This window comes from Halyomorpha halys, unplaced genomic scaffold (assembly GCF_000696795.3).
Source record: "Halyomorpha halys isolate HHAL.00 unplaced genomic scaffold, Hhal_1.1 Scaffold157.1, whole genome shotgun sequence".
In the NCBI taxonomy this organism is placed as follows: domain Eukaryota; kingdom Metazoa; phylum Arthropoda; class Insecta; order Hemiptera; family Pentatomidae; genus Halyomorpha; species Halyomorpha halys.
This window is the reverse complement of record NW_027114029.1, coordinates 1,784,345-1,796,543: the sequence shown is the minus strand read 5'-3', so window position 1 is coordinate 1,796,543 and position 12,199 is coordinate 1,784,345. Positions and strand designations below refer to the sequence as shown.

General features: G+C 28.9%; 1 long non-coding RNA gene across 6 annotated transcripts in view; it reads right to left on the bottom strand.

The window, feature by feature from the left end:
- LOC106678711 (uncharacterized) overlaps positions 1 to 12,199 on the bottom strand; it is a 263,439-nt gene that overhangs the window by 234,006 nt on the left and 17,234 nt on the right. For all 6 annotated transcript variants that reach the window (XR_010844478.1, XR_010844480.1, XR_010844479.1 and 3 more), the window contains exon 2: positions 9,100 to 9,293. This is a non-coding gene — a long non-coding RNA (uncharacterized lncRNA). The remainder of the gene's footprint in view (positions 1 to 9,099; positions 9,294 to 12,199) is intronic.

Here is a 12,199-nt window from a genome sequence, read left to right as displayed (position 1 = left end):
TATATTTATATTTTACATTTAGGTTCCATTACAGAGACGTAACTGTGAGGAATCAGGAAAAAACTAACAATTTATAAATCACTAACGAAGGAAAAATATTTTTATCAGGTACTATGAACTGTTTTAAAAATCTTTGGGTTTTCAATATGAAAATGATTATTGGAAGCAATTTTTTATGTCAATTTAAGAATTAAAAATTTTAAACGAAACATCAGCGAAAACATTAATATGATGGTTGATGATTATAAGGGTTCTGTTTGCCAAAAGCGGGCTCAGATTTGTAATGACGTTATCAAAAACTCCTGATTCCTAATTTTTAAGAAAATTGAAAAACAATAAGTATTATGCTTGGTAATAGTATCAAAATAGTGACTTTTGTGAAACATCCTTATTTTATCATGTTCTTGCACCATCTTGTTTTATTCCGATTATTATATTAATTCACTAATTGTAAATTTGTAACATTATTATTCACTTCAAAGTTGTTTCAGTTATTTTTATCATTATTTTTTTTTTTATAATTAGTATTTTATTATATTTTTTTTACTTTATTTCATTTTAGTATTTATTAATTTAATTATTAGTTATATCACTAGAGATCAATTCATATTGCACTGATATAGCTGAATAGTCCAAATTGTAATCAATAAACCTCACTTATGTCTATCATTGTTATATGTTATTTTGGCACCAACCGATAGGTATTATCTGGTCAGACCTTATTTGATATAATTTTCTAAATGAATAAAAAAAAGATTCTACACCCCCCTTCCCCCTGCCCTCGATAAAAAAGGTTATTCCTAATTTTTATGAAAATCGAAAAACGCTTTTTTGCTATGCAAACTTGTAAACCTGTCCCTTTGATTTTTTTTTCTAGTGCAAGAGTTTGAAATTGTATACAAATTTGCACCACAGCAGGTGTTAAAAAAAATTATCTTTTTTCCGGAAAAAAATATAAACTTTTAGAAGTCAAAAACCTCATCTGTGTTTTTTTTTAAAAAGAATTGTCATAATGCAATATTGGCCCGGAAATAAATTTCATACTCTTACTTTATTAAATTATTTTTTCAAACGTATATTTAACCTTCGAAATCGAATTATTTAGAAGATACAGCTAAAGATATGAATAGTCGTAAAATTCAGTTCCCTCTTCACGTTGGTTTTAATCATCATTATTATCACAGGTTAATATTTATTATTGATGAAGGAATGTCCCTTTATATTTATTTTAACAATAAATAGCGTAAAGAAGTTTTTAAATATATTTTTTATTTTGTCTATATATTTTGAAAATATTGACTTTGTGACAACGCCAAAAGAACCGGTTTTGAGAATAAAAACAAACTTGATTATTTACTTTAAAGGGTTTTTTTTTTGTTTTTTTTTAGCATGAAATGTTGCCCCGAAAATAAATTAAGTTTTATCTTATTGTAATTAAATTATACTTATTTTATTATTTGCAATTTAACTTTTCAAATGTATCTTTTATATTTGAAATTGGTCGGTTTATTTAAAAGTTACCACCAGAGATGTAAATTGTCATAAAATCCAAATCACTCTTCATGTCGGTGTTTATCATCGATATCAATAGCTAATAGTGTTTACTATAAACAAAGGATGTATCTACCGTTTTGATAAGTAATAGCGCAGATAAAATCTTATAATCCTTTTGTTATTTCGTTGTAAATAATAATGATATAGGATTTTTTCAAAAACAATATTCAACTAAACAAGAGATAAAAAAAACTTTATTAATAATGTTATACTGCCCAACTTCATTGGGCTGCCTCATACACATTATACTTAACATTAGTAAAAAACAATTTTTTTTTAAGCCTATTAATATAAATAGTCAGAGCATAAAACAATATTAATAGTCACATTATAAAAATTAAATATTATGTGCTAAAATTATACATGATTTTTTTGTATATATATTATTTTTTCCCATACATATTTTAATTTTTTGTCTAGCTTTTTATCGTTCTTTATTGGTGTGTTTTATTTTTCCATTATTTTAATTTTAAAACTTAAAATACTTATTATAAAAATAAAATGCTGGTCTCACCAATGATGCCTACTTGAACGTTAATTGAATGTAAACAAAGAACAAACGAAATAAAACAGAGATTTAAAGATTTGTTTGTTATTTCTTATTAAGACGAGATAATATTCATTCATCTGAAATAGATTTTTGTAGCCTCTTGCAAAAATGGCGTAAAGGGTTAATTACTTTTTATGACAATCATCATTTTCAAACGTTAAGCACCCATTTATTTATTGGAAAAATAAATTGACAAAATAATAGTATAAAATTTATTTTCCGCGCTATGTTTCATCCTGAAAAATCTGTTTCAAATTTAAAAAACTAAAATTATACATCATACTGCTCAAAACTATATCTAGTTTCAGGAAAATCATCTGAAGCAGAAAAAATCTTTTTTTTTTCAACAAAACTATTTTTCTTTTATTATTTTCATCAAAATGTAGAATTTACTGTTATTTTGGAGAGCAGACTCTAATACTGAGTTCGATTTGGGCATAAACTTACTTTTTCTCCAAAAAATACCATTTTAAAGTAATTTTTATATTGTTCGTTACCAAGCATTAAACTTTTTTTTTTTTATTTTCATAAAAAGTATAAATGAACTGTGGTTTTGGTGTGCGGAATACAAATTTGCTCTCAGTTTTGGACATTTTATTTACTTTTCGACGTAAATTTTAGTATCATAAAAATTGTAGAAAAATACAATAAAATAACAATAGCATAGATGTTTTAGATTTGTCTCTAATTATTACAAAATAAATGGTGCTACTATATATTTTCTAATAAATTAATAATTATTAAACATAATATGAAATTTAGCTATTTTTTCCCTCCAAAACAAAAAAAAACCGTCACAAGGCTATCGTGGCTTCTTTCTTATTTATTTATTTATTTTGGTTATAAATACAATATTTATTGTTTAGATGAGCATTTTTTTTTTCTTTCTTCTCATTTTTATATAATTTATAAAAGCCAAATTTGTGTGGATGCTCATGGAATAAAAAAACGAAAAGATGCTACATCAAATAAACCATAACTTAATTATCATCAGGCTTAGTAAATAATGTTTCCATCATCATTTTTTTATTTTTCTTAAAGTTCAAAATTAATTTTTTAATTTGTGGAAGCTTAAAGGTGGCTTGGCAACGGTTAACGCGAATTTTGAATCTGTGTTCTAGATATATAATTTAAGTTACTTCTATGTGACTAATGAAAGAAAAAAGTTTACATTTGTAAAGACTAGAAGATATTTTGGGGATTTTAGGCAAAATGCTCCCTTTTTTTTTCAATTATTAATTAATAACTCCAAAACTACATCGCAGATAATTTATGATATTCTATTTGGCATAAAATTTGATATATATTTTTTTTTTATAATTTGAGACTCAGTACTAGGGCTTTATAAATTGACTATTTTATCCAAAAGTAAATAAAAATCTTATTTATCTCTTATTTTTAGAAATATCATAAAAATATGCTTCCTAACAGTAAAATTGATTGAATTTGAAGTGAATTTAATCAGCTCTCATTTCAGCCTATAACAACATGTTTCTCTTAAAAAAGGCAAATAATAAAAAATTATCAAAAGTAGAATTTAAGTTAAAATTTTAATAATTTTTAAAAGTTATAACTTTCCTATAATTATTTTTATTTTATTCATTTATTTAATTTAAATTAATTGTTATAGGGTAGTTCAATAAATTTATTTTTTTTTAAAAAGTTTCTAGATCTATTATTTTCTGTTCTTAGTAAATTATCATCCATAAATTTGACGATAATTCAATAATTATTTTGAATGTAAATAATATATCTAAAAAATGTTTAAAGCAAATAAAACTTTATTGAATCAACCTATAACAATTCATTTAGTAAACTTATCTTAAACTTACGATATCTGTCCAATTGCTTACCAGGAAAACTACTAAATAAATCAACCACAAAAAAAAACAACTAAAAAAAGAAATATTTAACTGGGTGCTTTCTTACTTCTATGATTCCTTAATGTATAATAAAATACATAACTTTTTTTTTTTGGAACTTTATTTACTTTCATAAAGAAAGACTGGTAGAGATATGAAGTTGAACAATATTTCAATCTATGAAAAGCCTCTGGAAGGAAATTCGCAAAATGGCCGTGCCTTCGCCAGGGCTAACTTTATTAGACGAAGATGGATACGGGAGGTTGGCAGGCGCCCACGGATCGGGGAGGCAATAGATTTTTTATCGGGAACAAGTTTCCTAATTAGCATTTTAAATGAGTCGTTTAACAAGGAAGCTAACGGAATTATAAGTGGCCTGTCAGTAATTCGATTCTCTAATTAGAGTAATAACTCTAATGAGAAAACTTGTGTACATGTCACTAGCAATTAGGCTATCTCCTAGTTTACTTATTACTTTTACAACTGTTGGCTATCTGGATGGCATAGGAATAGTTTCCTGCCGAGGATCAGATAGCCAGTCCGTATTACAAAAACAGTTACTGTGGCGGTACCGTGTTTGTTGCGCCACAGGAATAAACTGAGGTTTAAAAAAAAAAAGAATATATATCTATGTAATAATTTATTTTCCTAAAGGCGACATACTCAACCAAACGATAATTCGATATTCACAAGACAATCAATTATCAATCTAAGCAGTAAAAACAGATATTATCGTTATATTGTTTTTTCGTTTGGGAAACGGTTAGCTCAGTGAATAAGGCGCTATCTTACTTACTCAAATTACTTGGGTTTGAATCATGGCATATAGTTATTTATTATGTTATTGTAGCTTAGAGTCGAATCTGTGAGTTCGAAATCCTTCCTGGGACCCATTCAACCTCAATAAAGTGGGTGACCTTGATTGGCCAAAAATCTGGCAGTTAAGCTTTATTTTGAACAATCACCTCCCTGGTCAGTTTGTGACCGAGGGAGTTAAGGGGTCAAACTTTGACTGCCCCATCACTGCAGCTGCGCCGATTGGAATCCGCCCCGTGGAGTGGACTTTTATTTCTTGGTGGTCCCAGGAAATGAACTTAAACCCTCACCATGGTTAAAACAGGGTAGTAACCTGTAGATAACCCCTCTCCTTCCCATATGTCAGAAATGACTAGGAAAGTGATCATAAAAAAATTCACCTCTTTTCATAAGAGTTGTTCAAGAAATAGTACCTCCTTGCAACTACTTAACCCCAGATACTTCATGGGGAGGTAACGGTACGGATTTTCTTTTTATTTATTTACTTTATATTCAATAATGAATATTTCTAATTGAATAAAAATAAAAATTTGAGCACTTACGCTTCAAGATACTAAGAATCCAAAAATGAAATAATAAAAACTTTCTTTAAACTAAAGCAACTATTCAGTAGATGATTAAATCTATACAAAACAAAAAAAAAACATCGAAATTGTACCATCATTGGTAATCATACGGCATATTGAACTTTCAAGAGTATAATTATGATTTCAAAAATATTTGAGCAGGTTCTCATGAAAACTCCTTCACTTTTCTATTACTTTTTGGAAAGACTCGAAATCTATATATCTTTTGGAAAATTTTAAGAGCGCATTTTCCACATTCTAAATAATGAAATTGCAGAAAAAGATCAATATTATCGTAGATACAAAATAATTCTGTATTGTAATTCTGACTAGCGAAGTTGTGTGAGGGACACCGCCATATATTTTATTATTTGTAATTTAATAATATAGAAAATAATTAATGTAATAAAGCAGTAATAAAAAAAATTAATATTAGAATTCATAAGATCAATTAAATTTAAGAAACATAACTTTGATTATTAGATATGAAAAGAATAGAACAGAAGATATCCCATTGAATCTTTTATAAGTTCTGTTTTCTACTCTCAAGTTACTTAAATGAATTGTAAAATAAATGCTAATTTTATCTGACTAAATGTTTTTATTAGTTGCGATTAAATATGAATTATATTTCAAAATATTATTCAAAGCTGATTTTATTTTATTTTTTAGGAAGAAAAAAAAGGACTTCACAGATATGATTTCTTAGAACCTGCTCCATTATAAAGAGCCTGCACTACGCTTATCCAAAAAATATTTAGTTGCCTCTACATTTGATCAAAAGTAAGTTTTATTCAGAGAAGAAAAATTTTACAAAACTTCATACATTCTTAAAAATTACCATTTTTTTTTTTTTACTGAAAAACATTTTAGCATTTAGCAACCTACTACATCTTGGTTTTATGTTCGAGAAAAAAATATTAAACAAACTAACCCCATACCCTATAAGGGATATCTGATAGGGTAATTAGTAAGCTAGTACAGTTTCTTCGGCATACAACAACATTAGGAAGAGATCTTGCCAAATTCATCATACTATCTCCAGTTTTCCTTCCAATGTATTGACATTTATAACAGGGCGAGAATACGGCAGATGGGAACCTCTCTATTGCCTCTGGCAAAACTCTTGCAAAAGCTGTGCAGTAAATAAATGGATTGGTGAAACAAACAGTGCCAGACAAGACATCGGAAAGTTTTGTCACACATGACCCTATTAGGTTTCTCTCGTGCAGTAAACAAAAAACTGACTTAATTATTTGCCTACATATTCATAGCTCTATGCGACCATCAGTCATGGAAGCAAACTACCTGAGAACCTACAGAGCTCTGGAACACCCACAATACGATGGTGACCCCCTCTATAATAGCCTATAAAAGTCAGTACGTTACAAAATCGCTCAACAGGCAAGTCTGTGCATTGGCTGATAATAATAAAATATGATGTGATACAATTTTTCAGTAGAGCCGTTTCCAAAAATTATAGATCTCTTATTCAAAGTTTGATATAGTTGTGTACTCTATAATATCATAAGTAAACATGTTGGAATTGTGGTGTCAGACAAAGAAACACAAAAAAATGCTTTATAGAGAAAAAAAAAAGATCACTTGTAAAAAATTCTAATTAATTTTTAAAAAAATAGACATCACATTATTACCCCAAGCCATTTAATATAAACATTACTTAATTCCAAAATGAACTTGATAACCGAATATCAATGGGTTAAAAGTATTACTAAATATCAACGAGTCCGAATATGACAACCGATCCAATCTGGAGCACATTTGACTGGAATGCGACCCAGCTTCAACGAGGAAGTGAAAAATTAGGTTCAAGAATTCCTCAAGAACATGGCGGGGAACTGGTATGATTCGGGCATGCAAAGTTGTCACAGCGTCTTCAAAAAGGCCTTTATCGAAATGGTGATAATATAGAAAAATTGATAAATTTCGCTTTTCTAAAATAGTATAAAACCTCTGGAATAACCCACGTACTAAACTAATAAATAAATAATCTTTACAGTTTCTTGAGACTGGTTGTTTTTGTTTAAATAAAATAAATTGTATTCAATATTTGTCTCAAAACAATTTATATTTCTTTATAGGCCAACTTAGCCACCCTCAAGGACTCATCATAAATGCAATTTTAGCACCACATCAATTTAAAAAAAAAACTTTATTCATGCTATTCTGCCCAGGTAATTAATTTTAGTCCACAATTACCCTATTATTGTTGTGGTAAATTATAATAGTGAAAATTAACTATGATTAAAAGCTTTAATTTAATATGAAGAATTCACAAAATAGGGTAACTGTGGACAGAAATTAATGACCTGGGCAGAAAAGCTTTCATAAAGTTTTTTTTTAAATTGATATGGTTCTAAAATTATATTTAATATTGTCCTTGAGGATGACCGAATTGCCTGAATCGTCGGACTTATAAATAAATATAAATTGTTTTAAGATTGAGTTGGATAAAATTAATTTTATTTAAACACTAATAAATACATTTATTTAGTCATCACCACCATTCATAATCAATAAAATTATATGTATGTATATTTAAAAAAAAAAATAAAAATATGAAGAAATGAGTTCTCAGAAAGGAAATGATAACTGAACACAAATGTTTTTCCTCAAAGATATAAAATGGTATAGCTGATTTTTTTTTTTTAATGAATTGTATATATTATTGCAGAGGAAAACTTTAATAAATAGTACTATTAAAAAATAATTCATCTTGTTTGGGAAGAAACAAAATAAAAAAATAATTTCTAAAAACTTTTAATCATCTCTCGTTGATTTCCACCCCTCCCCCCCCCCAAAAAAAATCATACCTTCACAAATAAGTAAAACATTGTCAGAAATTCGTTCAATCCATAGAATATTTTTTAACAAATTTTAATAAAAAGTCAACCCTTTTCTTGAAATATCTCTTATTTAATTTCATCAAAAATAAATATAATGAGATGGTAAAAACATATTAGTTCAGAAATTTACAAGTTACCTAAACATAATGAGTATTAGACACTTGCAGAATGAATGCAGAGTGAACCAATACACCTTGAAAAACATTTTTTTTTTCGCAAATAAGGTTAATTATATAGTTATATTATTTACCCATGACAGAACGGCATGAAAAGAATGTTTAAATTTTGAAAGTACATAACTCATTTCTTTTCACTCCAACAGCAAATCATAACACAAAAAATATTAGAAGGTAATTCTTCTCGGCCGAATCCGCCCCAGGAAGACTTCAAGGGAGCGACGGCGGTCCTGTATAATTATTGAAACATTTGCTTAAAACGGGAAGTGGAGACTTAACATAGTTTAATCGAACAATATTTAAAAAGTACCTAAAATTGAAAAACCGCAATACGCGTATTGTATCTTACTAAACTACTCTTTTTTTTTTTTGTTTTTGGAAAGTTTGTTTGATGGTAAGTAAATCTTGATCGATTGGTATTTAAACAACACCTGAGCGAAAATAGTAATAAATAAAAAAATTAATGAATTGTCAAGGATACGTTTATTTATTGATTTATTTATTATGAACTGTTAAAAACTAAAAATTGTATCCACGACAATTTATTTATTCTTTTATTTATAAATATTTTTTTGTTCCGCTCTGATTCATCTGAAACACCTAAATAAATTATTAAAAAATATCGATACCATAAGAGAGAAAAATCGTAAACTGACAAATGGCCATTATTGATACGATATGATATGATAATTATATTCACGCACTCACCAGGTAGCGTAGAGACGACACCGTAGGCCGCTGCACTAATACTGAGTCCTCGTGAGGCTGCCAACTATTGTTCTATCCTCCGCCAACTGTTCATCAACAGCTGCATATAGACAATAGGCCTCGCCCGCGACGGGGTTCCTAGCGCCCGTCTTATGTCACTTCAAGGCTAGCGGGTGGATTCCTACCGGATAGTCCTGAAAAGAAAAAAAAAATAATGATAACTCTAATAACCGTTTATAATGAGGGCCGTTCTGGAACCCAGTATAATATCGCCGTAAAATAGAAATTACCTTAACATCCACTTCCCGGAGGTAATAGGAGCTCAAGGGCAATTGGATTTTCGAATCATCTCAATTTTTTAATTTTCCGAAACAAAATATATTAATAAATCTTTTAATAATGTAAAAAATCAAATTTCGATGATGTCGTAGCAGGTAAATTGCATGACGATGTTAAAAAATTAAAAACATCTATTTTTCAGATTCTAGGCATTTAGATCAAAATTCCATTACTGGTAAATAAACGTGGGGTTTGCTTCTAAGTCATAAAATAATTGTTATTTATTTTTATATACTCTTATATTTAGAAAACTGCGTGAACGCGCCAGTTCTGCCTTTTTTTTCGTATCCTTCATTAAAACAGAACTATTGCTTCGTACATATATAATATATGAAATGTATTATATATACTTTACTGAGCCTTCTCCCTTTGATTGCCTTGTGGCATTATAAGGTGTTAAATCAGTCCAGCTAAGGTGGTGTAGTCTAGCTATAGCCTAAGACTACGCCATGGAATTAATGGAACGTTAACCTAGTTCTGCCCTCCGCAGAAACCTTGCTTACTTTGAAACAGACACTTATAGGGAATATCTTGGTCGATGTACGACTTGTCACAATCTCACAAGAGGAGATCGTAACTCCAAAAACGAAGGTAATCCAACAACATTGAAAACGTTTCTCAAATTGAAAACGCCGTTTTCTAATTTCAGCCACTTTTTCTGTTATGTTCATGTTGCTCTACTTCACTAATATTTTAACTCCTATTTTTAATGACTTCTAATGTAAAAAGAAAATGCCCGTTTGCAAAAGGCGATAGTTAAAAAATTACCTCTATTATAAACTATATTATTAATAGTTATAAAAAAATATCCATTTGGTCTCAACACTTTTTATTATTTTACACTGCAACGTTTCGGCCATTCCCGGAATTTTCAAGGATTTTTCAATTCTTTTTTAAAATATAATCTATTCATTATAAATTAAATTTAAAAACATCATAAAAAATTACATTTCCTTCCTTATTACACTATAACAGCCAAAAACATAGGTCATCAACATAATTGTAGACTATTTTTCTTTTGTCAAATAATTTATCATTAGTCATTAACAAATTTTATTCATAGATCCTTGAAAATGGCCGGAATGGCCGAATCATTGGAGCGTTAAAATAATAAAAACTTGTTGAGAACAAATGGATATTTTTTTATTACTAAACAAATCTGTTTCAAACAAAAATTTGCATTATATATATTATTAATATTCAATTATCCATAGTTGAGCTATTGACCCCAACTGGTTGGTACAGCCAAATTTTACTAGTCTATATGAGCAGCAATGCTTAAAAAGATTCGGACAACCAAAATGGTATAAAAAAAAAATTATTTCTTAATTTTCTTAATTAAATTTAATTAATTCTTAATTAATTTAAATCTTAAAAACGAAGGGGGAGAGGGTGATTAAAATAGTCCTTAGGAAGGGACTCCCCGCTTGTATTTAATAATAGATGTATGAGAGACGAGTATTGATCTTGTTAAGGCAAGATTATAATATTTTGTTTAAATTTTACCTAAACCAATGAACAATTGAGAATTTCTAGAAAATAAGCTAGGGAAGCTATCATAATGTGCAACACTTCATAGCACAACCGTTCTGTCAAAGCGGCTATTCGGCAAAAACCCGACAAGTCTAGAATGTTTCCGAGAATATCACTTTTCAGGGTTGTTTCAGACCAATGACCCGGAAAAGTGTGGAAAAGAAGGGTCCCAATGGAGTGGTCTCTATTTTTGAATTTCATAAAAAGAAAACATTGACCTTTGACGTGAAATGGTGCTCTTAGACAGACGAGCACGGTTCTGCCTATGAAATCATCAACAACTGACTTGGGTTTCATAAAGTTTGTGCAAGATGGGTCCCAAATCAACTCGCACAGTTGCATTAACAAAAGCGCTTGGACACCTGCCACCATTTGGATCGCTATGGTAACGAACGGGACAACTTCTTATTAGGTGATTAGGGACAGGATTTGGTGACGAAACATGGATCCATCATTATGAGTCGGAGGGTAAACGGGAGAATTTGAAATGGAAACATTCAAATTCGCCGTGCAAGAAAAAGTTCAAAGACGAAGCGATGAAAGAAACGGTGCATTCCTAGATCACAGCTCAACCGAAAACCTTTTTTTATGAGGGCACCATGCAGCTTGTACAACGATGTATCAAGTGCGTTAAAGAGCAAGCACTATGTTGAAAATTATGTACTTGTAAGTTTCTATTTGATTACAATAAAATTTTATAACTATATTGCGTATAATAATTGACTTATCCTCATAATAATATAATGTGAAAAAGGAGTTTTCATATAACCTTTATTTCAAAAGCAGATACTCTACATTTTATTCTAAAGTAACAAAAAAAATTTTAAAATAATTACATTTATTCTTAAATCGTGAAATATAGATTATGTGCCTATCTATCCAATAGTAATTTTGACTATATTGCCCATTATTATTGCCAAACATTCTCAACACCACAAATTTTTTTTTCTATTTTTCCCATATTTATTTCCATATATCTTGAAAAAAATGGGATTAAAAATTCGGGGTATGGTACCGTCAGTTATTTATACCTTTATAAAGTGGAGTAATCAGCCTGCATAACAGTAACTACTATTAAATAATTTTTTTTTTTGGATTGATAGATTTATTTATTGATAGATATTACAATCTGGCACACAGTTGTGGGCAATAGGTAATAGTGATGAATGATCTCATACATACTAAAATAAATAAATAAAATAAAATAAAAATAAAAAAAGAAGAAAAT